Consider the following 26,155-nt stretch of genomic DNA (forward strand, 5'->3'; position numbering starts at 1 on the left):
GCCCCTCGCCATTTGGGGGTACCGAATTGGTCAAAGGGAAAATTATTCACAATTCGGATTTAGGTAAAAATGCACTTTCGGTATAAATAATTTAATTAATTCAAAACGTATCGCAAAAACAAATAACACACACACACACACACACACACACACACACACACACACACACACACACACACACACACACACACACACACACACACACACACACACACACATATATATACATACATATGCATATATATGTATGTGTGCATATATGTGTGCATTTATATATGTATACTTATATATATATACACATATGTACGTATATATACCTATATGTATATGCATGTATGTATATAAATGTGTATGTGTTCAACCAGACATGTTTAGATAACAACTTGCTGTCGAATTATACATTAGTGGCCTCTTGGCCTTGATAATGTGTTGATACCTATGAAAAAAAAAAAAAGAAAAAGTCCAATGTGAACAAGTTCTAATTGAATCGTCCCCCTAAGTAATCCAAGTTACAAAATTCCCACTGTTTACTATGCTAAAATCACAATGACTAATGTATACCTATTAACCCTTATCCTCGAATGGCCTCTGGGCCTTGATAAGTGGTGACACTCATGTAAAAAAATATATATATAATATATATATATATATAATGTATGTATAATTCGACAGCAAGTTGTTATCTAAACATGTCTGGTTGAACACAACTGAGTTTTCATTTTTTTCGATTGTACAAGTGGTTTGCTCTATTCGCCGAGTAATTTTTTTTTGTTGTTTCGACTGACAGTTTGTATATTAGTGCACTAAATGACAGATTTTGGGCCGTTTGCTCAAGTGCTTTCGATTGGTGATCACGATCGTCGTCAGGAGTTGTTGCAGGTCATTTCAAGGCTTAGTTTATTTGTTAATTTGTTCTATTCACCTATTTATCATTATTCAATTTCATTTTATTCTAATCGTCTAAGTTGTCTATCGGGGAGAGGGGCAAATGCGGGGTGTGGTAAAGTTGATTTATTATTATTATTATTATTATTATTATTATTATTATTATTATTATTATTATTTAATTGTTTAATGCGGTTAATATATTAGTGGCAATATTGAATGCGATTTTCATAAAGACCGAATCCCACAACATTAAAAAAAACTTCAACAAAACCTCGAAATTCACCCTATTTTTAAATTCACACACGGACTCAATATATACAATCAAATCCAATTCCTATACGTACTAATTGACTCCAGCACCCCTACAAAATATACAACCTCAAATTATAGAAAATCCACTAATAACAATTCTATTCTAATAACTTCAATTACCAAAATAGCACTCATAAAAAATCTGATTCACCGTGCACAAAGTACATCATCATCCGGACAAATATTCTACAAAAAATTAACTAGTATAAAACAAACACTAATAAACATAAATTTTCCTAAGAAAATAGTCGACCAACAGATGAAACTATTTAAACCCTATACATAATAAAAACATTAGTCTTAACTCTAACAAACGCGACACTATCAAGCTATATTGTAGAAACAAGATGCATGGTAATTACAAACTAGACGAAAAGATAAGAACCAGTTTAATTAAAAGGTAGACTAACCCCTTCGAACAAAACAAAAAGATCAAACTGATAATATGCTATACTAAATTTAAAACTTCTAACCTAATAATTAGAAACAATAATACCGAGAAGGCTAACATGCTTGCCAGTCGGTTTGTCTCCAACTGGACCCTGCTAACCACCCCCTCCCTAACTTTCCTTTGCGGACAGATGTCACACTAGACGATATGAAAATCACCCCTTCTCAGGTGCATGCTATCATAAAAAATCTTGACACTTCAAAAGCATGTGGATCTAATCTCATCCCGACTGTGCTATTAAAAAAATGCTCGGCCGGAGTAGCTCCAGTTCTCTCCAAACTTTACAACAAATGCCTTTATCTCCCACATCAAAAAATTACAATCAGCAGAAATACAAAATATACTAACAAGTAATACTAAAATTACGAGATACGTAGATACCGAACTAACTGTACACACAAACTAAAATTACTAGAAGCAATATTAATCTAAAGCTACAGCCGAAGATTAACTGAATCGCATTCAATATCGGCACTAATATATCAACCGTATTCAACAATTAAACAAACAACAACAAAAATAATAATAGAATAAAATTTAAGATAATCAAGTCTACCAAGCCCCAAACTTAACCCTCCTCCCCAACAGAACTTGGACAATTAAAATAAAATAAAATACCACTAAATAGGCGATTAGAACAAATTAATAAATATATATATATATAATTTTCTATTCCTGTCTGTTTGTTTGTATGTCTTTTCCAAATGTTCATTACTTTCCTATTTTCATACTAAAAACTTACTTGCATAAACTTTATTTCATTTATTTCTATACATAGTATGATTCTTGCAAAATATACGCTCAAGAGAAAAATCGATTTTACTAAATAGCTGTATGTTAGTTACCGTTTACTGTGAGAGAACTGTTTTAAGTGTTTTATTTAAGATTGTTGTTTAAAATTTATTTATATTGATAATATATTTAATTTAGTTTATTTTGAATTATTATTATCGACATTGATTTTTTTTTTTTTTTTTGCAAATCAGTTTCGAGTTATTTTCTCATGGGCGCCACCTTTGATCTTGTTTTTTTTTTCTTTGCCTTTAAACAATTTGGAATTTCGGCGATGATTTTTTTTTTTTTGAGTGTTTATATTCATATTAAAAAAAACTTTTTTCTATTTATCTAAAATGAAAATACAACCTTGTTGTATATGGATCGTGGAATTGCATTCATTTGCACAAGCTCTAGATAATTTGCATATTCTTTTAAACATTAATGTTAATTAATTCGCTATTTGTTTTTCGATGTTCTTATAGGATGATCATCTTTATTTAACTGTTATTTTATTATTATATTCATGTAAATATTCTACATGATTTATACTAACGTAATATTTGCGTAAAAAGGCTATAGTAAACACAATATCTCTTTCTATATTTATGTATGTGTATTTATATATTTGTTTTAAAAGATTTTACTACTAAACTCCTCTGTCAGTTTTTGGTCTACAGAAATGAAACTTAATATAGAGGCTATTCGAACCCATGCAAAACTTTATATTTGAGATTTAACCGAGGAAAATCTGTGCAAAAGTGTGAAAATGAAAAAAAAAATGGAATTTGCCATATGAACGTCGAACGACGGCATTATGAATATGCATGCGTAATGTAATAGCTATTGGTTCATGTTTTAATTTTTAGCCTTGCAGCAAATCTGTCTTCATAGCTCAGGCATTAACGTCAAAGGAAAAAGTAAATCGTAAGCTAAACGTTTTGGTTCCAATTCTCGGTTGCGTCGCACGAAAAAATTTAAAAAAACCTTTTTAAATCATTGCAATATATTGGGTCCAATATAATATAATAATAAATACAAAATCTGCATTAATCAAAATATCATATTTAAGCGTATTTTACGACCGGGCAATGCCGGGCGGTCTGCTAGTATATATACAATAGAAACTCGAAATACGGCACGAAAATTTAGCAACAACATACAGTACAATCTATAATACACATGTATATAATAAAAAACATCATAAATAACACCGTAAGGCGCGGCATATACATACAAATGTATATAGATGCATATACATACATACGTATATATATATATATATATATATATATATATATATATATATATATATATATATATATATATACTAGCATTTCAGCCCGGCGTTGCCCGGGTGTTTGGAGGTGTATGCTGAGCAAAAAAAAAAAAAAAGAGTAAATTTTTTTTTAATTTGACCCCTATTATGACCCCTTAAAATTTATAGTTTCGGGCTCAAATCACTTTATTAAATTAGATCCAGGTTCAAGGAACCTATATCTTAAATTTCAAGTGTCTAGACCCAAAATTGTCGGAGGAGTTTGGTAGAGTTCTTAAAGGTCAAATCGTTGAAATTTGACCCCTTAACAGCCAAATTTCTGGCTGACACCCGTCACATCGATTTTCCCAAATCTCAGTACCCGGTATTTCAAATTTCGAGTCTGTAGACTAAAAATTGACAGAGTTATTGCGTAGGGAAATGTACACAGACAGACAGACAGACAGACAGACACGTTCACTTTTATAGATATAAAGATAGATAGACAGATAGATGAAACAAAAATATATACGTATACATAAATATATATGGAAACGATTTTGTGTTCATTGTAAGCTTTTTACGCAAATATTTCGCAAGTATAAATCATGTAGAATATCTGCATGAATATAATTACCTGTAATAGTTAACTAAAGGTGATCACCCTATAAGAAAACTGAAAAAAACTAATAGGGAATTAATTAAAAATGAATGTTTAAAAGAATATGCAAATTAGTTAGATCTTTTGCTAATGAATGCAATTCGATAACTCATATATAACAAAATTGTATTTTCTTTTTAAATAAATAGAAAAGAGCGTTGAGTACGGCTGTGTTTTCGTTTTGCTGCTGTCCAAAGACCGGCTGCCGGTCCCTGTTGGGCGGGTGAGCCTTGTTTTTATTTTTCTACCTCCCCGCGAGGCTATTAATTGTCTTGTTTACAAATTATTTCAGGTTGTCTCTTTTTCCGACTCGACCGGTCTGTGTCTGAGGTGGTTGTTCGAAGTCATATCCAACGGAAACTTCAGCCAGGCCAACCGGGAAGAAGACACAGAGGAGGAGGGTAACTTGGCCGGGCTCCAGTGCAGACATGTCTAGCCCGGGGTCCGGTTCCCAGAGGGGGCTTCGGCCACCTCTGAGCACCGGATTAGGCCTTGGAAAAATTCTACCGCCACGTGGTCCGAGTTCCGACCCCCCGCCTAACCCGGTTTCTGGCGTTCGTGTCCCCGACACGCCCGCCGGTTCAGGCCCAGTAGACAGACCACTAGGATGGATTAGTGTTGACCCCCGCACAAAACTCGGTGTTGTCCCCCGCACCGCTAATCTAGGGGAATCGTTTGCGTTAGGCAGCGACTCTCACGTAACTAGTCGTACTGCTGTTCCCGGCAGTAATAGTAGTAGCAGTAGATTTAGGCCAGCTGAAAGAGGTGTTCCGACTCGGTGGAATCACCCGAGGAAGAGTGCTTTAACTGTAAGCCCTCCCGCCCATGGGAGAACGGACCCCCTAGGGTCGGGAATTAAACCAGCAACCTCTGGAGATATCTCAATATTGAGGAACACCGAGTCGGAACAGACGTTTTCGAACGGGTTGCCGGACGACAGGGAAGAGGCCATTAACATGTTAACGCTTCTAGACGAACAGTAGAATGCCGCGAGGCAAGCCGACATAGAATTTAGTAGCAGCGACAGTAGCGCTGATGAATGCAACAGACAAGAACTGCTACTACGACAAGCGAGAAAGTCGCGCCAACGAGAAAGAAAGGGGGCTGCTCAGACTGAAAGAGAGAATGGGGCAGCTAGTGCCACAGCCACAAAAGAACCGGCACTGACCCCTAAACCGTCGTCCCCAAGGGAGAAGCCGGGAGAGTGGCCGACGTTGCCAGGGAGTTCACAAACAATAGACTCGTTCGGTTCTATTATTGCCCCGGGACAGAAATCACCGCTGTTAACAGTGTCACAGACGATAATATCAACACCGCAGACGGCCGCGGCGGCAGTGGTCAAAGACTGGGGCCCCCAGTCGCAACTAACTCCCGGGGATTACCGCCGGTTATTCGATACAAAATATAAGGATTTGACCGATGGTAATGTTATTAGAGTAGAACCGAAAACTATGAAAGAACTTTCAAAGAGAATAATATCGTTAGTCTCCATAGACACAAAGAAACGAGCGCTAACCGGTGTGCCGAAAGACGACATGGCGAAAATTCTGGGGTAATTAAATATCCCCGCAACCTATATCTGCCGTAGAAGCTATGCAGTGGGGGATTTACTACTGCCCAAAGAGGAAGACGCCGCCAATATATTCAAATCGGAACACACGTGGCGACATATTCGACTTAAGCCGGAATATTTAAGTAAGACGCAGACGAACGTGTCTATTTTGGGAGTCCCCTGTATTCTCGGCCCTGAGCAATTAGGGGCCTTTATGAGTCAATATGGGGATGTAGAGTCCGTCATTCCTGTCCGTGGTCCCCGTAACCTTATGGTAGGGGACTACAACCTAAAAATGCGTGTTGACAAGGAAGGATTACAAAACATCCCCCCCATGCTCAGGTGCGACATATGGTCGATGAGCATTATAGTAGAAGGTCGCAGGCCCCACTGTTGGAATTGTCAACAGCAGGGCCATATGGCACGGGAATGTCCGAAAAGAAACCCACAGACAGTAGTAGTAGTAGCAAAGCCGGCGGCAGTGGTACCAGCAGCCCCTGAGAAGCTAACTGGAGGGGGCAAAGAAGCAACAACGTCGGACGGCTGGACTACAGTGGTAAAGAAGAATGGCAGAACCACCAAGACCCCCTCCACAAGAGAGCAGCCCCCTGAGGTACAAGGTCAGCCGGTTCCCACAGTGTCGTCAACGGTCTCTTCCACCAACGTTACCACTAAAGAAGTTGTTAGCGGCCAGAAAAGAATGCATCCGGTCTCCTCGTCTGACTCAGAAGGGGAGCACGATAAGGAAACGGCTACTGTGGTAGAGTACCAAGTGCCGAAAAAGGAAACTAAAAAGAAGGCGAGAAAAAACAAGGAGGCAGGGCCCCGTTCTCCGTCCCCTATGAATGTAGAGAAGACTGTCTCTACGGTGCAGCCACCCAAAACCCCTACCCTAACCTCATCGGCTGAACCAAAATCCCCATCCCTTTTCGATACCCCCCCAACCGGTGCCCGCTCGTTGTCCCGGGAGAAGCCGGCGACAAAAACCAACAGCGGTAGAAGAGCCGCCTCTGTATCTCCTGTAAGGAGTGAAAAGACGAAAAAGCTCCCCTACCTTCCTGGAGACCGGATTTGCGAAGTAGACCCCCTTCACGCTGACACGTATATAACGCAGCGCCATAGGGGCCTGATTAAGCCGCTTAGAGAAATGAAAATAATCGACAGGAAAAGTGTTACCAACCCTAAAAACTTCCCAGACGCCCCCCTAGTCATGACCTTTGTGCGCCATACAAAAACTGGACGCACGAAGGCCATGTGGAATATGATCGACGACGCCAGGGGGGCGATTCCAGATTTAAAGTTGGTGGAAGAGAGGCATGACTCCCTCGATCAGCTGGTGCCGAGATGCGAAGGTAGGGTTCCTATTTACGTCCACCCTTGTTTGTATAGGGCCCTTAAATTAACGTTTCCCCTGGATGTCGGAGGTATTGCGCGAGACGGACGAGTAACGTCCGAGTTGCTTTCGGGCAACCTCGCCCAGTCCTGCGGTACCCTTTCTAACAAAGACTTTAGGTCGGTGGTTGCGGATATCTAGACACAATGGCCATGTCCTTGAGCTTGTGTAGTTTGAACGTTAGGGGCATGAGGTGCCGAAGCAAAGCCGCTAGGGTATGTCGATGAATATAGATGTGGCTGCGTTACAGGAGACTCACTACGATTGCGTTGATGATCATCGGGTGCTGGAGGGGCATTATGATGTCTTTTCAACATACGGTGATAGTCAAAGTAGGGGGGTTTCTTTGTTAGTTAGGCGCACCCTTTCTGCAACGGTTAGTGTTGTTCACGCGGATGCTGATGGTAGACTGATCGTGGCCGATGTTGCCGTGGCAAATAGAGCGTTTCGAGTCGTCGTGGTGCATGCGCCCAATTGTGTACGGGAGCGGGTTTCCTTTTTCCGGCGGTTGGAGGTGTTTCTCGGGGGTTCGGAACGGTTAATACTAGTGGGTGATTGGAATGCCATCCTTGACCCCAGGGCAGATAAGGTGGGCGGGACTAGCGGGACGGATGGGTGTGAAACCAGTCTGTCGGACCTGATGGCTAGATGCGATCTGGTAGACAGGTATCGGGTGGATCACCCGGGGCGGGAGACGTGGACGTGGCTCTCTAGCAGGCCTTCCGCTTCAAGTACTTACTTGGATCGGTTGTTAGTTAGAAGAGGCAACATAGAATACATATCTTGTCCCACGTTCCACTGGTTAGGCCACTCTGACCACAAACTACTTGTGGCCAGGTTAGACTTAGATAGCAACCCCAAGTTAGCTGGGTACTGGAAGTTAAATACCTCCCTACTGGAGATAGGTGACTTTCGGGAAAGGCTAACTAAACACATACAGAAGGGATTAGTGGGGGCGGTTACCGGGAGTAAGTGGTGGGTAAACGCCAAATCTAGCATTAGAGACTTCTCTGTCAAATATGGCCAACGCCTCGCGCTAGATAGGGCCAAGGCAGAGAAGCGTCTAGAGGATAGACTATCCCGGGCGGTGGCTGGGGGGGATTCCCTAGAAATAGGGTTAGCTAAGGCGGATCTGAGTCGTTTGGCTAGCGAGCGATATCAGGGCCAGGTAGTTAGGGCTAGAATTAAAAAGATGCCCAACGAAGCTGTGAATGTTGACAAAGCCGAACGAGTCTATTCGCTCGGGCGCAAATCGGATAACTACATTCGTAAAATTCAGAGCCCGGAAGGGGACTCCTTAGTGTCGGCTCGGGGGATTTGCGAGCGGTTTCGAGTGCACTTTGAAGATCTCTTTGCGCAGCTGTCCAGGCTCCGCGTCCAGGAGTTTGGCAACTATTTGGCTGGCTCGCCCCGCCTGGAGGCGGCCCGAGCGGCTGGTTGCGATGGTCGGGTTACAGAGTGTGAGGTCATAGCTGCTATAAAGCAGGTCGCCTATAACAGATCACCAGGACTGGATGGACTACCCTACGAACTTTACTTGAGGATGTTGCACATGTTTGTTCCGATTCTGACGGGTGTGTTTAACCACTGGTTTGACACAGGATCTATCCCGAGTCAGGTTACCAAAGGAGTGGTCACACTTCTGAAGAAGAACGACACACATGTTGGGGGGATAGATGATTTTAGGCCAATCACGTTGCTGAATACGGATTTAAAAATCCTGGCCCGAGTGCTGGCGAATCGTTTGCAGATTGTTATCGCTGACTTGGTCGAACCGGATCAGAATTACGCTGTGAAGGGAAGATCAATTCAAAATAATTTGCATTTGATACGTACAGCCATAGAAAATTTAGAAGACGACACTGAAGCCGCGCTGATTAATTTGGATCAGTCCAAGGCGTTTGATAGGGTGGATCATCGTTTCCTGATGGCTGTTTTAGAGACCGCCGGATTTGGATCCGGCTTCTGCAGATGGATTTCCATTTTGTACGCTCGGCCGACGGCAGTTGTGCAGGTCAACGGGGTGCGGTCGGCGCCGTTCGCGGTTTCTCGGTCGGTGCGACAGGGGTGTCCGTTGTCGCCCTTGCTGTATGTCCTCGCGCTGGAACCATTCCTTAGGAAAGTGAGGACCAGGGTGGCTGGACCGGCCCTGCGCGGAATTGCTCTTCCTGGCGGTGCGCGAGCCAGGGTTTCCGCGTTTGCCGATGATGTCACCGTATTTGTTTCGAGCGTCGTTGATATTATTACGGTGATTAAGGCTCTCAAGCGTTATGAACAAGTTACAGGGGCCGTAGTCAATCTCAGCAAATCCGTTGGCCTGAGGTTGGCCGCTTGGTGGGGCTCGAATGCTTTGCCTGGCGCATTTGTCTGGACGGATGGCCCGGTCCGTATTCTGGGTGTTTGGTTTGGACCCGGTCTATGTCTAGATAAGAACTGGTCGGAAGTACAGAGCAAGGTCAAAGCGTCTGTCAGGGTTTGGCTTCGAAGGGGATTGTCTCTTAAAGGTAGGGCGGAGGCATGCGCCACTTATGTGTTTCCGCTGATCCTTTACCAATTGGCTGTACTTCCTCTGCCTGCGGTCCGCATGGCGGCCTTAACGCGTGCGCTCTTCTTACTGTTGTGGAATGAGCGACGGCCGCTTGTCCGTAGACAGGTCTGCACTCAACGTCTTGAAGATGGGGGCCTGGGGATGCCTGACCTGGCTAGCCACAAAAATGCCGAAAGGTTGGCGTTCCTGGGTAGAACTCTGATTGAGGAGTCTGATTGGGGTCCCGCGGTCGGTGCAGCTTTTCCCGACCTTATCCCCAATCATTTAATTGAATGCCAAAGAAGGCCTAGAGGGCAATCAAGATTCTTCAACGAATGCCGAAATGCGCTTAGAGCGATGCCAGGGTCCTTGGACCTTGCACAGCCTAGAAGGGCATTATATCGGGGATTAGTGGTGGGGACCGCTTCGGACCCGCTTGGGGAGCGGCTGCAGCTGTCGGAGGGGGAGGTTCGCTCTCTGTGGAATTGGGCGCCAGGCCGGGGATACCTTAACAATTCCGAATTTTCCCTGACCTGGCGATTGGTTAGAAACGCTCTACCCCTCAATGACATATTGTTTAGAATTGGTATGGTATTTAGTCCCTTTTGTCCACGGTGCGACGAAGATAGCTTAGAAACCGTAGAACATGCTTTTTATACTTGTTCCAAGCTCCGTGAATTCTGGGAGTATGTCAGTGAGGTCATGGCTCGCATCGTCCCCGATCAGGTGACGATCCTGGATTTAGCATCCGTTGTCTACAACGCAGATCCCTTGTGGCCTAGGGAGGAACGAATGGTGTTCCTAGCGACCTTGGCCGTAGCTAGACTGGTAGTGTGGGTTTCACGCATAGAGATAGGGCGTGGGGGGGAGCCACCTTCTCATCGGGATCTGATTTTGTATTTTAAACACCAACTTAAAATCAAAATCAGATGTGATAGAAGGAGGTTATCTCACTCACAGTTTAGTAGGAGGTGGATTCACACCGCTAGTTTATGTGCGTTTGTACGAAACAAGCTTGAGTACGTGTTCTCTGCCTAGGCATGGCACACGCCGACCGTAAAAGCAACCCCCAGACCAGATCAAGATAATCCCGTAGTGGATCAGTCCCTTAGCTAGTTGGTATAAATGAGTTCCATGTCCCCAATTTTTATTTTTAGGTGTTAGGATACCTCCAAAGAAGCCCAGTCCTGATTAATTTATTTTAGTCCCAACCCGTCCCGATGTTATTTTTCTTTGAGGTCACCGAATATCCCTTCCCCCCCCCCCTTTATTTTGTCCGTAGCTGTGCCTACTCCCTCTTAGGAAGTGCTCCCTTGTTTTCGGCCGATACCGGAAAATAGGAAGCATTTCAAAATCAAATAGGTAAGGGTGGGTCAGTACTAACACATTCACCGTTTAACGTTTTATTTGGTTCATTTATTTTTTATTACTGTTATTTTTCTTTATTCTGGGGTGTTTTTAAGGCTCTCATTATCCCCGCCCATCATCCGCATATATCATACACATCACAATTTCCATTTTGTCATTATTTCATTGTAAATATAAAGTCAAAAAAAAAAAAAAAAAAAAAAAAAGCCATTGTATATAATTTTATTGTTTAAAAAAAAAAAAAAAAAAAAATTGTACATATTGTCATCTGGGGCTTTAAGTAGATCCAACTCCTAGAGTGAATGCGGTATTGTGGTGATTGCAACTAGTGATAGGGAATAGACAAGTGGACGACCCCCGACACCCATCTTCCCCCCCACACCCTTTTTGGCCTCATGCCACATTTAAAAAGAATTAGTTGCCTGTTTTATATAATTTTAACCCTAAAATTCTGTAAAATTTGTGATTTTTCTTCTTAAATAAATATTTAAATAAATAGAAAAATAGAGATTTTAACATGAATATCACTACACACCAAAGGAATACGGAATTATAGATAGATATATATATATATATGCATAAACATACATATGTAGATATAGTAATATATACATATGTCTATATATATATATACGTATGCATATGAATGTATATATATATGTATATAAGCATATACATACATATGTATATATGTGTATATAAATATATGTATGCATATATCGAATAAAAAATGTATGTATATATATGTATGCATACATATATATACATATATATACGAATGTATATATACATATATAGATGCATATATATGCATATATAGATGCATATATAGATGGATGACGTATATATATATATATGAATGTATATATATATATGAATGTATATATATCTGAATGTATATATAAATGTATATATAAACATGAACGTATATATAAATGTATATATATATATATATATATGAATGTATAAATAAATGTATATATACATGCATATATACATGAATGATTATATATGGGATATTTTGCTTGGTTCAGATCTTGTAATTATTTGTATATTATATTGGACCCAATATATAGTAATGTTTTAAAAAGTTTTAAAAAATTATTTAAAAAATGACTCTTGCCGAGATTCAAAACCGTAAAGTTTAGCTTACGATTTACATTTTCCTTTGACGTTAATACCTTAGCTATGAAGACATGTTTGCTGCAAGGCTAAAAATTAAAACATGAACCAGTAGCTATTATGTTACGCATGTATATTCGTAATGCCGTCATTTGACGTTTACCTAGCAAATTCCATATTTTTAAATTTCAAATATTTGCACCGATTTTCCTCGGTTAAACTCCAAATATAATGTTTCGTATGGATTCGAATTGCCTATATATTAAGTTTCATATCTGGAGACTTAAAACTGACAACAGAGTTTAGTAGGCAAAATCTTTTAAACAAATATATATACGCCTACATAAAAAATATATAGAAAAAGGTTTGTTATTACTATGGCATTTTTATGCAAATATTACGCAAGTATAAATCAGGTAGAATATCTGCATGCGATTATTACACGTAATAGTAAAATAAATATGATCATCCCAGAAGAAAACAGAAAAAACAGGCAGGGAATTTATTAAAATTAATGTTTATATGCAAATTAGCGAGATCTTTTGCAGATAAATGCAATTCCACAACCCGTATTTATATACGTTGTATTTTCTTTTTAAATAAAGAGAAAAAAGATTTTTTTAATGTGAAAATCAATACACACACACAAATATATATATATATATATATATATATATATATATATATATATATATATATACTAGCATGGTTGCCCGGGTGTTTGGAGGTGTGTGTTGAGCAAAAAAAAAAAAAAAAAAGTGGTAGTAGGAAGGCAGGCAGGCTCGAACCCGTACTGCGAAGGAGGAAAAGAACGGGGGAAAAACACAACGTCTTTGCTGTTACGACCACCGTCAAACTGGAAGTGACGTAGGTTTAAATTAAAGCTAGATAATCTAAAAGAGGGGATGACTTTCAAAAATATTGTCAAAAAAGCGACCCCTCCCTGTAGAAAAATGCCCAGTTGAGGATGAAGAAATTAATGTTTTTAGCCAATTTTTCAAAAATTTTAGGCAGACATGCAAACATACATACATACATACATTTATATATTATTAGGTCAAATTTTCCACCCAACCGATTAAAAAGCTTGCCCTTTCTCTGAATACCCTTTATATAAAATTTCAAATGTTTAGGTCAGAAAGTGTCTGAGTAATTTGGTAGAGACTGCAGAGGTCATTTTTTAAAAACTTTGACTCCTATTATGACCCCTTAACATTTATTGTTTGTTTTGGGCTCGAATCAAGTTATTAAGTTAGATCCATGTGCAAGGAACCTATATCTAAAATTTCAAGTGTTTAGACCCAAAATTGGAGGAGTTTGATAGAGGTCTCAAAGGTCAAATACCCCTTAACAGTCAAATTTCTGTCCGAAAACTGTTCAAAAAGATTTTCCCAAATCTCATTACGCTGTATATCAAATTTTGAGTCTGTAGACTGAAAGTTGACAGAGTTATTGTGTAGGAAAATGTACACTGACACTCAGACAGACAGACATACACTTTCACTTTAAAGCTACAACGCTCACTCATTTTTCGACCAAATTTCAAACAATGATTAGTTTTTAGATCGCCTTCTCGGCTATATTGGGAAAATAATTTTCAATTTTCGTTCAGTAAAACAAAAGTTATGATGGATTTGCTGGTGTTCGAAATTGTAAAAAAATGTAAGGGGGTGAGCGATGTTTTTATATTTCTAGTTTCGATAACAACCATGTCGCTTCAGCGACTACTGTTGCTACTAATTCACCGTTCTTGCAAAAAGAGAAGTAACAAGTGAAACAGAGACAGACAGAATGAAAGGGGGATAATTGGGGGGATTTATTGAAAGCAGACGAGTGTCGTACATTGTTATTTTTATATCTGTATGTTATATTTATCGGGACAAAAAATAAGACTGAAATTAAACAAAGAACAAGTGAATTTACTAGAAGCCTGGAAAAATCATGGATTACAATACAAAACTGCGAGCATGAAAAGTAATATGTTTAAACTTAAACATAGAAAATAAAGAATTAGTTGTTAAAACTGGAAAAGAAAAGGACAAGATATTCTAGTAAGAAGTATAAAAAATTTATAACTTAAAATATGACAGCACTAAGTATTTTTTTAAAATTCAATTTATAACATTATATAATCAATTCTTAATACTGCAATATTTAAAGTTATAAATTTATTAATTTTTTTACTAGAATATCTTGTCCTTTTCTTTTCAAGTTTTAACAACTAGTCCTTTACCATGTTTAAGCGTAACCATATTACTTTTCATGCTCGCATTTTTCTATTATAATACACACACACACACACACACACACACACACACACACACACACACACACACACACACACACACACACACACACACACATATATAAAGCTGAACGTCTATGTGTGTGTGTGTGTGTGTGTGTGGTCACGAAGAGGCTCCTATATGGTTGACTATTATAGAAAACTGTTCACATATAATGATAGAAGATGCATCGAGACATAGGAATGGGTATGTTTGATCTGGCATAATGATGATTCATTAAAATTGTGGGGTCTGCGTACTCGCCTGGTCCACAAAGTATGGAAATAAAAAAATTAAAAAAAAAAAAAAAAAACGTTTACAAGTGTTTTTGATATAGATGTACATAATAATACTTTGATAAGTATGTTTCAATTTAAATAGGGATGGTATAATAAAATTGTGGGGTCTGCGTTCGCACCTGGCCTCCATAGAATGGAAATAGGCACACACTTTTATAAGGACTTTTCATATCTACCTGCGTAAGTATACTTTGATAATTATGTTTCAGCTTGAAGTAATATGGTATAATATAATTACGGGGTGTTCGTTCGCGCCTGACCTCCATAGAATAGAAATATATCTCAAAGCTTAACAAGGTTTTTTTAATATAGATCCACAGAATATTGTGATAAGTGTTTCGGTGTGCACAGGTATGGTATAATAAATTATGGGGTTTGTCTATTTTATTTTTACTTTCATCACATTTTGCTTTGGTTTTGATACCCCCAAATTCGAAGCTATCTCTTTACGACCCTTCCATTTCATAACCTATCATACTTTCATGAATCAGAGTCCATTTTCTGTAGGCTGTTTTTGAACCCAGAACGACGGGTACTTTTGCTAGTATATATATATATATATATATATATATATATATATATATATATATATATGTATATATATATATATATACATACATATATATATTATCATATATATATATATATATACATACATATATTATCATATATATATATATATACATACATATATATATTATCATATATATATACATGTATATATATACATAAACATATACATATATATATATACATATACATATATACATATATATATATATATATATACATATATGCATATATATACATATATATATAAATTCCATTTGTGATTTTATATGTACATATATGCATATATATATACATATATATATATAAATTCCATTTGTGATTTTTTCCAAAGAATTCTGCCTTTTGGATCATTTGGATTGGAAATTTTTAATTCGACCGTGTTTGGATTTTACCATTCTTGGATTTTTTACCCTTCACCGGACTATCCATTCATGTGAAATCTTTTTATCATTTTTCTTTTACCTCTTATTCCCCTTACCTCACCCTTTTTTTTAACCAAGTAAGATTTGTGACTTACTTGTAGTGTCATTAAATACTTTTACATGCAAAATCCGATCCCGCATTTTGCTAATTCCTGCCCTCTGATGAGAAGGAGAGTATTTCTTCGAAACTCCGTAGATTAAGGACTATCCACTTATCTTGTGCTTCCTTTTTAAAATTAAATATGTTTTAACTCTTTTTCAAGATGTCTTTTAACATGTTTTATTAATCATTTGTTCATATATATATATATATATATATATATATATATATATATATATATATATATATATATAAATATATATATATATATATATAGCTACATATATATATACATGCATGTATATATATATATATATATATATATATATATATATATATATATATATATATATGACGATCAGAATAATGTAAATATTATTCTGACGAAATAGAGAACTAAAAAGAAATAAAACGAGTTATGTGTTCATTAACGTTTCGTCTTTATTTCATCCAAACGAAGTCTCGAAATAAAGACGAAACGTTGATGAACACATAATTCATTTTGTTCCTTTTTATTTCTCTCTCTCTCTCTCTCTCTCTCTCTCTCTCTCTCTTTGTGCATGTGTGTGTCGCAGCCTTTAAATTGGTGAATAAAAAGTTATGTTTTGCTAAAATTTACATTCATCATATTCTCAACGAGAGTTGTCTGTTCCATTCTGCTCGCAAACCAAAACCAAAAACAATAAACATTATTTCTTGAAGGCAGCAGCACCACTATGCTAGAAAAGAACGCTGATCCGTAACGTACTGGATTATAATGAAGAAAAATAGGAGAAATTAAAATGAACATACCGATTAATGAAATACAAACACGTTGTTTAGTTCCACTTAACGCAGCCGCAGCAGCTGATAAAGACTCCGAACTTTGCAAAGCACTTCTAGTGATATGATGTCATTCATAGTGGGTCGGGTCACTCCTTTTTCATGCTTTCTCTAGGAAATAAAATCACGTCATATAAAAATACTGACGTCGGCGGAGTGTCCATCCTCACCCTCCCTGTCACAGCCACCCTGATAAAAAAGAAAAAAAAAAAAAAAAAATTTGGAGAAATAGCTATATTTTTTTCCTCAAATAATTGCGCGGATTTTATTCAGAGTTTTTTTTTTATTGACAAACAATTGTAAAAATTATATAATCATAACTTTTAGCACATTTAAGAACTGGTTTCTTTTGCAAAAAAACAAAAAAACAACAACAAACAAACAAAAAAACAACAAACAAAAAAAGCAGCTCTGTTTACTAAGTCGCTTGACGAGGACTTCTTGTTTTAATCGACCATTTGTCCGAAATATTAGCATGTCTTCGTGACCATGTAAATTTGTTTATATTAATAAAAAATATATCTCGCTCTTCTTTTATTGAGCACTCTCATATAACCTTGTTAAATTCATTCGTTATCATTCTTGAATACCTTTTACATCATGGTGTGTGTGTGTGTGTGTGTGTGTGTGTGTGTGTGTGTGTGTGTGTGTGTTAATTTATAAAATATATATGGCGATTAAGCTACACTGAATATTCCGCGTTTCATCCAAGCCTGAAGAATCAGAGTGGATGAAACGTGGAATATTCAGTGTAACTTAATCGCCATGTATATTTTATAAATTACTAACTAGCTCTACCTACGTATTGAGCACTTTTGAAGTAAATACTTAAAGTTTACGCATAAATTTATACTCTTGTATATTAATTTTATGTGAGTAAATTAAGTAGTTATATATATATATATATATATATATATATATATATGTGTGTGTGTGTGTGTGTGTGTGTGTGTGTGTGTGTGTGTGTGTGTGTGTGTTTGCCGTACTTTGGGATAATTGCGCCAAATCCGGGGGCAATTGCGTCAATTAAAAAAAAATGTGCTCTTTATATGTGTGGTTGCCAAAAGAGCACTTTTAGCTAGTTGGCGCAATTATCCCAAAGTACGTATGTTATATAATATATATCATCTAAATTATATAATCTTATAAGTGTGTGCGCGTGTGCTATGTATATATCATATATTTAGAACAATTAGTTATACTTTTCTAACAATTTAGTTCATTTAATCATTTAATAACTAGACAGTGCTAGAGAATATCATAAAAAATTGAACCTGGGATTTACTTTCGGTAGCTCGTTACTCATGCTTACTTTGTTTTGCCTTTTAATGCTCACATCACATCCCATGAACTTCGTTTCTGACAAAGGAGGAAGAAGTGCTGCTTTCTGACCCGGAATCTATTTATATAACACGCATCTAATGTTTGATCTTGAAGGGATGTTTTCTTTTCGCTCCTTACATCAAGTGGCTTCGTGCCTCGTCATAAGTGATTTCTAAAATAAAATTAACTTTCAAAGTCTTAGAAAAAAAGAAGACTTGGTATTAAAAAACAAAAAACAAGAACATGATGTGTATAATAATAAATAAAAAAAAAATCGAAGCAAAAACGAAAAAAAAAAAAAAAAATCCCTGGCAACACCGGTCAGGTTTTACTAATAACAAAACAAAACAAACTATTAATGTATTTTTGTTGCAATGCCAAAATCGTGTTGCGCACGCACGCACGCACACACACGCACACGCACACGCACACACACACACGCACACACACACACACACACACACACACACACACACACACACACACACACACACACACACACACACACGTACGTGCCGTGCTCTAACCACCCGGCGTACCCAGAAGTACTTGATACTTGTTTTTTGTTCCTCATTGAAACGGTATCGTTTGTCTTTTGTATATTTTTCACTATTTTTTAAATGGATATTTTTTTTAAGTTAAATTTTATTATGACGATATTTGTTTGCTCATTGATTAAAAACATAATTATTCCAAATTATTCTAAACTGCAACTAATTTCATGACAACAAGGTTGCTGTAATCCAAAATGACAAAATTATTAATAATCTACAAAAATATTCCACCTCGCCGGGACGAATGAGGGGGGTTAACCGGACCTTGAATAAGACGCAACAATTTAGAAAATTTGGGGAATGTACAGTTTAAATTTCTCCTGTTTCCTCTGGCCTAGACATATGTTCGGTTTTCAATGTGGTGAAAACCCAGCTCCTCCAAAAATAGGGACAAAGATAAAAAAGAAAGAAAAAAACAAAACAAAAAACAATGCCTAAATCTAAAATAATTTTTCTTTTCACTGACCGAGGACAGTAAATATCGTGTCGTATCAGAACAAATACTCCGCTTTGCTCCTAGTTAAAAAGGCCAAAGAATGTGACATCGTCCTTTTGTTTATATTGCTCCCATACATATGTAGAGATATGTCGTCAAATTCATATTTCAACCTAACTCGCACACAGCGCACACACAGACACAATGCGCAACACTCATAAGATTGAGACATATAAGATTATCACACCTTATTTCCAGAGTTGCATGTTAAAACGGATAGGTGGCGATATCGACCTCCTTTCTCTCTTTTGCTTTCTCCGCCTCTTTTCACCTAAGACGTCATCCGGTATGGACGCGTGGAGATTTCTCTCCTCTTGGTTTTTTTTCTTATAAACATGTCTTGTACTAGTCGCGCGTAATGAATTCACACGGTTTGTAAGTTACATATTTTGGTGAGCGTTGTTTCTTTTATTGTTGTTTGTCCACTGCTTTTGTTCTTCCCAATGTGGTAGACAGCATTTAACAAAGTCCACAACACTTACTTCCATTTGGAATGATAGTACCTGGGTCCCATTTATGGGTTTAATAGAATCTGACACGTGCATCATTTATTGGTAAATCAATATGATAAATATTTGAAGATATTAAGCACACAAAGCCATAAGATTTTGTATCCAAATGATTCGATTATGCATAAAATAACGTCAAGTGTTGATATGCTGTTAAACAAAACAATAACTGTAAAACAGCAGCGTGTCTCACCAGGGCATCATCAGAGCAACGCCAAGGCACCACCAGAAACTCCCCATGACAATATTAGGTCAGCATCAAGCATCACCAAGGCAGCATCAAGTCTTCATCAGAATATTACCCAGGCATCAACAGGATCTAACAAGGACAATACCAAAACCTCACCAAAGCCTCACCAGGGCATAACCGAGGCTTCACCAGGGAACCACTAAGGCCTCAGCAGAGTCCAACCAGTGCAACACCAGAGCCTTACCAAGAAAACACCAGGGAATCACCAGTGCCTAACCTTGGCATCGATAGGACCTCATCAGGTGCTAATCAGGGCATAACAAGAGTTTTTCCAGTGTAATGTAGTCGTTTAGGGACCCAACACGTTGTTGACTCCGTCGCAAAGAACATAAGAAAGGAAGAGGAAAGAACTTCAGCTCGCTATGTCAAGTTTAAACAAAAGACTTTTATTTCTCCTTCTCCCGCCACACGTGACTTCTCGTCTTGATTGTGACGTCACTCACGTGTCTTTAACATGAGTGTCGGTCTGTGCACACGTTCTTCTTTTTATAGTCATTTTCATTTTTCATTGTCATGACGTCATCTCGCACACGGCTCGGTAATTTGCATACAGCTGCCATACGCGCGTCCGCGCTCTGTTACACCAGGGCAACACCAAGCCTTAACAGAACATAACCAAAGTATCACCAGGGCTTCAACAGGGCTTCACAAAGGTAACACCAGTCTTTTACACACCACTGCATTCAATTTACACAACCCGTAAAAATATGACGGATAAAAAAAGATTTTTTTTTTCAAAAACCTGTTCTGTTTTTTGTTTTCCTGCATCAGCGAAAATCTTATTAGTAATATTAAAATTCAACCTTTGTTCAAGTGTAAAGATAACTGATAAATTAGTATTCTACCGTACCACACCCGTCTACTGTAAGTGTAATGTTCGCAAATGGTATTGTGAACATTTGCACTGTTTTGTAATAACACGCTGAAGCAATTTCACGCTCGTATGTGGACTTCCTACCTTCCACCGCTTTTTCATTGGAATTTCCACAAGTCTCTCTAGTTAATGTAGCAAATAAGAAACGTTAGACTGAACACGGGTTTGATCACGTGTTCCCAGGCTGTGGCGGTCTTTCCCAGTTACGATTGGGCCTTCTTTGACACGGAAGCGGTGCGCGATGAACACAAAAGAATCCATAATATTGGACGTTTAGCCTTTAAAGGTTAACAGAGCGCAGAAAATGCGTTTTACTTTTCAGTATTAAAAAATATCAAAATCACTTTCAAAATTCGAAAGTTTACGATAGTAAAAACTAACTGTGCATTTTAATCTTCTGCTAACAGGAAGACTTGATGTTGTCTGGTATTGAACATGTCATTTCATGTCCCATTGCCCTCAGTCCATAACATCATAAAAGGTGAAACGATAAAATTGTTGCCCTAGAAAAGACGACATGATTCCATTTCCGTTTGATGAAAACCGGTTCTCTTTTTTTCTTGCAGACCATCTACTAATTGGCTAGTTGTATACAAATCTCAAGAGCGATAGGAGCCTTCTATCATGTCTGAAGTGACACAATGTTCAACGAGCGAGATCGGAGATGCGCCACTATACAACTTATGACAACAAAATGCAAATCTGGACAGTTCAACGCTAGAGGGCACAGTTTTCAGCCATGCTTATGGTCTTTGATGTAGTTTCAGTTGAGAGGCACATCATACCATTTCACATCTTCGAAATCGGCTTGAAAGTTAACACAAAAGTGTACTCGGATGTGCTAAAGAGTGTGGTGATCCCCTGGTGCAATCGCGTGGCTGCTGGCCAAAAACCGATTAAAAAGCTTCTCCTATGTCTGAGTACACTTTATGTAAAATTTCAAATATTTAGACCAAAAATTGGGTGAGTAATTTAGGTAGAGATCGCAGAGGTTAATTTTTTTTTAGTAATTTCATAGAGACTGCAGAGTTTTTTTTTTACATGTTTTCTATTTCGTCAAGGCAGGATAGGCTGTTTTCCCAGATGTGGCAGCAGTACTCCATCCTTGGACGTACTTGGCTTTTATACAGATAGAGAATTGCATCAGTAGTGAGATATCTTCTGGAGTGGTAGAAGTATCCCACTATCCTCGCAGCGTCCTTGGCAACAGACCTGATGTACATGTTCCATTTCAGATCAGGAGTAAATGTCAAACTCAGAAGCTTGCCAAAATATGGAGCCTCCCCAAGACGAGAGCCATCCATTTCAATTGATGCCAGATGGGGATCAGAGCGTTGATGATGTAAAGACAGGAGCTTAGTTTTAGATACACTAAAATTAACCAGCCACCTCTTCCCCCACTGTACCACATGCTCAAGATCAGAGGAGAGAGAATCAGAGAGAACTTGATCATTTACAGCCTTTGATGTGTTGCCATAGATGGTCGTGTCATCAGCATAGATGTCAATGAATGAATTAAGTATGTGTTTTGGGAGATCATTGATGTAGATCAGGAAGAGAATTGGGCCCAGGATGGACCTCTGAGGGACACCAGCATTAATACTGTGGGCCTCTGATTTCTGCCCATCAACCTCTTATAAGCCTATCAGAGAAATGATTTAATAATTGAGAAAACATTTCCAATTATACCGCAGCTGGAAATCTTGTGAAGTAGGCCCTTATAGAAGGCCTTTGATATGTCAAGAACAATTGCCCTAGAAAGGAAGGCTTTGTTGAGAGATTCACTAATCCTATAAGATATAACCATTAACACATCTGCTGTAGATCTAGCAGAACGGAAACCATATTGCATGTCACTAAGAAGGTTATTTCTGCTGAGGTGGTGAAATGTTTCCAAATTTTGACCCCAATTATGACCCCTTAGTATTTATTGTTTTGTGCTAAAATCAAATTATAAAGTTAGATCCATATCCAAGTAACCTATATCTAAAATTTTAAGTGTTTAGACCCAAAATTGGCGGAGGAATTTGGTAGAGTTCTACAAGGTCAAATCATTGATCTTTAACCCCTTAACAGCCAAATTTCTGGCTGAAAACAGATTAAAATGATTTTCCCAAATCTCACTACCACTCATGCCAAATCTCGAGTCCCTAGATTGAAAATTGGTAGGGAAGTGTACACAGACAGACAGACAAACAGACACACACACACACACACACACACACACATACACCACATATTGTCACTTTTATAGATATACTAGCATGGGTGTTTGGAGGTGTGTGCTCAGCAAAAAAAAAAAAGTGGTAGTAGGAAGGCAGGCTCGAACCCGTACCGCGAAGGAGGAAAAAAACGTAAAAGAAAAAACGTTATGTCTTTAGGGTTACGACCACTGCCAAACGGGAAGCGATGTACGTTTAAATTAAGGCTAGACAATCGAAAAGAGGGGATGGCTTTCGAAAATATCGGCGAAAAAATCAACCCCTCCCTGTAGATAAGTGCCCAGTTGAGGGTGAAGATATTAATGTTTTAGCCAATTTTTCGGTATTTGTCGTCTGAAGTGTTGAGCTTAAAAACGATACTGATCTTGCGAAAATCTGTTGCTTCTGTCGAAAGTTTTAGGCAGACATGCAAACATACATACATTTATATATTTGTAGCTCAAATTTTCGACCCAACCCAATTAAAAAGCTTGCCCTATCTCTGAATATCCTTTATGTAAAATTTCAAATGTTTAGACCAGAAATTGTTTGGTAGAGACCATAGAGTTAAATTTTTTTTTAACTTTGACTCCTATTATGAACCTTTAACATTTATTGATTTGGGCTCAAATCAAGTTATTAATTTAGATCCATGTCCAAGATACCTATATCTAAATTTTCAAGTGTTTATACCCAAAATTGTCGGAGGAATTTGGTAAAGTTCTCGAAAGTCAAATCGTTGAACTTTGACCCCTTAATAGCCAAATTTCTGACCGAAAACGGATTACAAAGATTTTCCCAAATCTCACTACCCTGTATATCAAATTTCGAGCCTGTAGATTGAAAATTGACAGAGTTATTTTGTAAGGAAATGTACACAGACAGACAGACAGATACTTTCACTTTTATAGATATGCTAGCATGGGTGTCCGGCGTTGCCCGGGTGTTTGGAGGTGTATGCTGAGCAAAAAAAAAAAAAAAACAAAAAAAAAAAAAAAAATAAAAAAAAAAAAAATAAAAACGGTCAATTTTTAAAAATTTGACCCCTATTATGACCTCTTAAAATTTATTGTTTTGGGCTCAAATCAAGTTATTAATTTAGATCCATGTCCAAGGAACCTATATCTAAAATTTTAAGTGTTTAGACCCAAAATTGTCGGAGGAGTTTGGTAGAGTTCTCAAAGGTCAAATCGTTGAACTTTGACCTCTTAACAGCCAAATTTCTGGCCGAAAACCAATCACATAGATTTTCCCAAATCTCAGTAGACTGCATATCAAATTTCGAGTCTGTAGACTTAAAATTGACAAAGTTATTGCATAGTGAAATGTACACAGACACACAGACAAACACACAGACACACAGACACGTTCACTTTTATAGATATACTAGCATTCCAGCCCGGCGTTGCCCGGGTGTTTGGAGGTGTATGTTGAGCAAAAAACAAAACAAAACAAAAAAGAGGTCAATTTTTTAAAATTTGACCCCTATTATGACCCCTTAACATTTATTGTTTTGGGCTCAAATCAAGTTATTAAGTTAGATCCATGTCTAAGGAACCTATATTGAAAATTTCAAGTGTTTAGACCCAAAATTGTCGGAGGAGTTTGGTAGAGTTCTCAAAGGTAAAATCGTTAAATTTGACCTCTTAACAGCCAAATTTCTGGCCGAAAACCAATCCCAAAGATTTTCCCAAATCTCAGTACCCTGTATATCAAATTTCGAGTCTGTGGACTGAAAATTGACAGAGTCATTGCGTAGTGAAATGTACACAGACACCCACACAGACACACAGACACGTTCGCTTTTATAGATATATAGATATATAGATAAATTGATAGATAGATAGATATAAGTGAGATTATATGTGCATGTGTGAGGACAATTCTCAACTTATACACTCAATGGATTTTAAATCTATAGACTTGAAATTTGGTATATAGGATATTCAGACATGTTGAAAACTTTTTAATCCTTTTTTTATGTGGAAAAACGGGCTGCTAAGAGGTCGAAATTGACGTTGTGGTCACGGATTTTTAACTGTTTCACGAATGCGCATGTGTGAATGATTCACATGACAGATTCATTATGGTAAAAATAAGTTGGTTTAGAAAACACTTTTTAAAAATCGGTTCAAGCCGGCTTAATGGTTGTCATACTTGACTCACTGACTTTAGGTTTTGGTTTCGATCTCAGCTCGAGTATTTCCCTTTTTTTTTTACTTACAAGAAGTGAACTGTTTAGAAAAAAAATATAATACTCGTGTGCACATGTCTCAGTCTCTTTCCGTTTTTTAACTTCATTTTTTTTAGGAATTTAATGTAACATTTAATACTGGGCAATGCTGGGTACATCTTCTAGTATATATATATATATATATATATATATATATATATATATATATATATATCGCATTTTCACGCCAAACAAGGCACAGTGCCACTTTGATGTAGGGGGCTACTCTCTGGGACATAAATTGTAGGGATAATATGTAGGAAGTTGAATAGCAAGCTGTCTGTTTACATTGCACTTGAACTTCTGCATGTCAGTACAGTCGGAGAAGCAGGAACCCAGAATGGAATTCTAAAGTCTAGCAGTTCTATGGAAGAAACTATTAGAGTAGAAGGCCTTCTGCATCTGGGGATCTGTACTGTGTAGGGGTGAGATTTTGCTGCTTGCTGAGTTTGTTGAAGGTATTTACGTCAAAGGAGTACAAGTTCTTGTAGTTCGTCAGAGCATCCACCATTAAAATACTTGTAAGACAGGCAGAGGGATGCAACATTTCGTCAATGGGACAGAGCCTGGAGTCTTGTTGACAGTTTGGGACCTATTAGGTTGACGACTCTCTTTTGAACCCTGTCCAGGAGTGAGAGACTAATAGCAGATGCACCAGCCGAAATGTGACAGCAATACTCCATACATGAGCGAATAGTGGCCTTGTAGAGGTGTAGGATACTTTCAGGTGTAAATAACTTTCTAGCACAGTAGAGAGAGCCCACCTTCCCCACAGAAACCCTGGCAATACTCTCGATGTATCTGTTCCAACTCATGTTCCATGTGAACGTTAAGCTAAGGAGTTTGAACAAAGTAATTTCAGATAATGCATCATCAGCCATAGCTATTGATATGTGGGGGTCGTGATA

The 26,155-nt window shown here is 37.9% G+C and overlaps 1 protein-coding gene and 1 long non-coding RNA gene across 7 annotated transcripts in view; one reads left to right on the forward strand and one right to left on the reverse strand.

Moving 5' to 3' along the window:
* Positions 1-18,582, reverse strand: part of LOC145297535 (uncharacterized) — a 330,130-nt gene extending 311,548 nt beyond the window's left edge. For 2 of the 6 annotated variants that reach the window (XM_080143484.1, XM_080143488.1), the window contains exons 1-2: positions 18,120-18,582; positions 16,778-16,996 (exon numbers count right to left, since the gene is read on the reverse strand). The gene's annotated coding sequence lies outside the window, so the exon portion shown is untranslated. Of the gene's footprint in view, positions 1-16,777; positions 17,085-18,119 lie in introns of those variants that run through there. The other 4 variants (XM_080143490.1, XM_080143485.1, XM_080143494.1 and 1 more) reach the window with 4 other exon arrangements.
* Positions 1-26,155, forward strand: part of LOC145297539 (uncharacterized) — a 442,212-nt gene that overhangs the window by 264,069 nt on the left and 151,988 nt on the right. The gene's annotated exons all lie outside the window — the stretch shown is intronic.

The sequence above is a fragment of the Euprymna scolopes genome, chromosome 18 (assembly GCF_053919585.1).
Source record: "Euprymna scolopes isolate OS-2025 chromosome 18, ASM5391958v1, whole genome shotgun sequence".
Lineage (NCBI taxonomy): Eukaryota > Metazoa > Mollusca > Cephalopoda > Sepiida > Sepiolidae > Euprymna > Euprymna scolopes.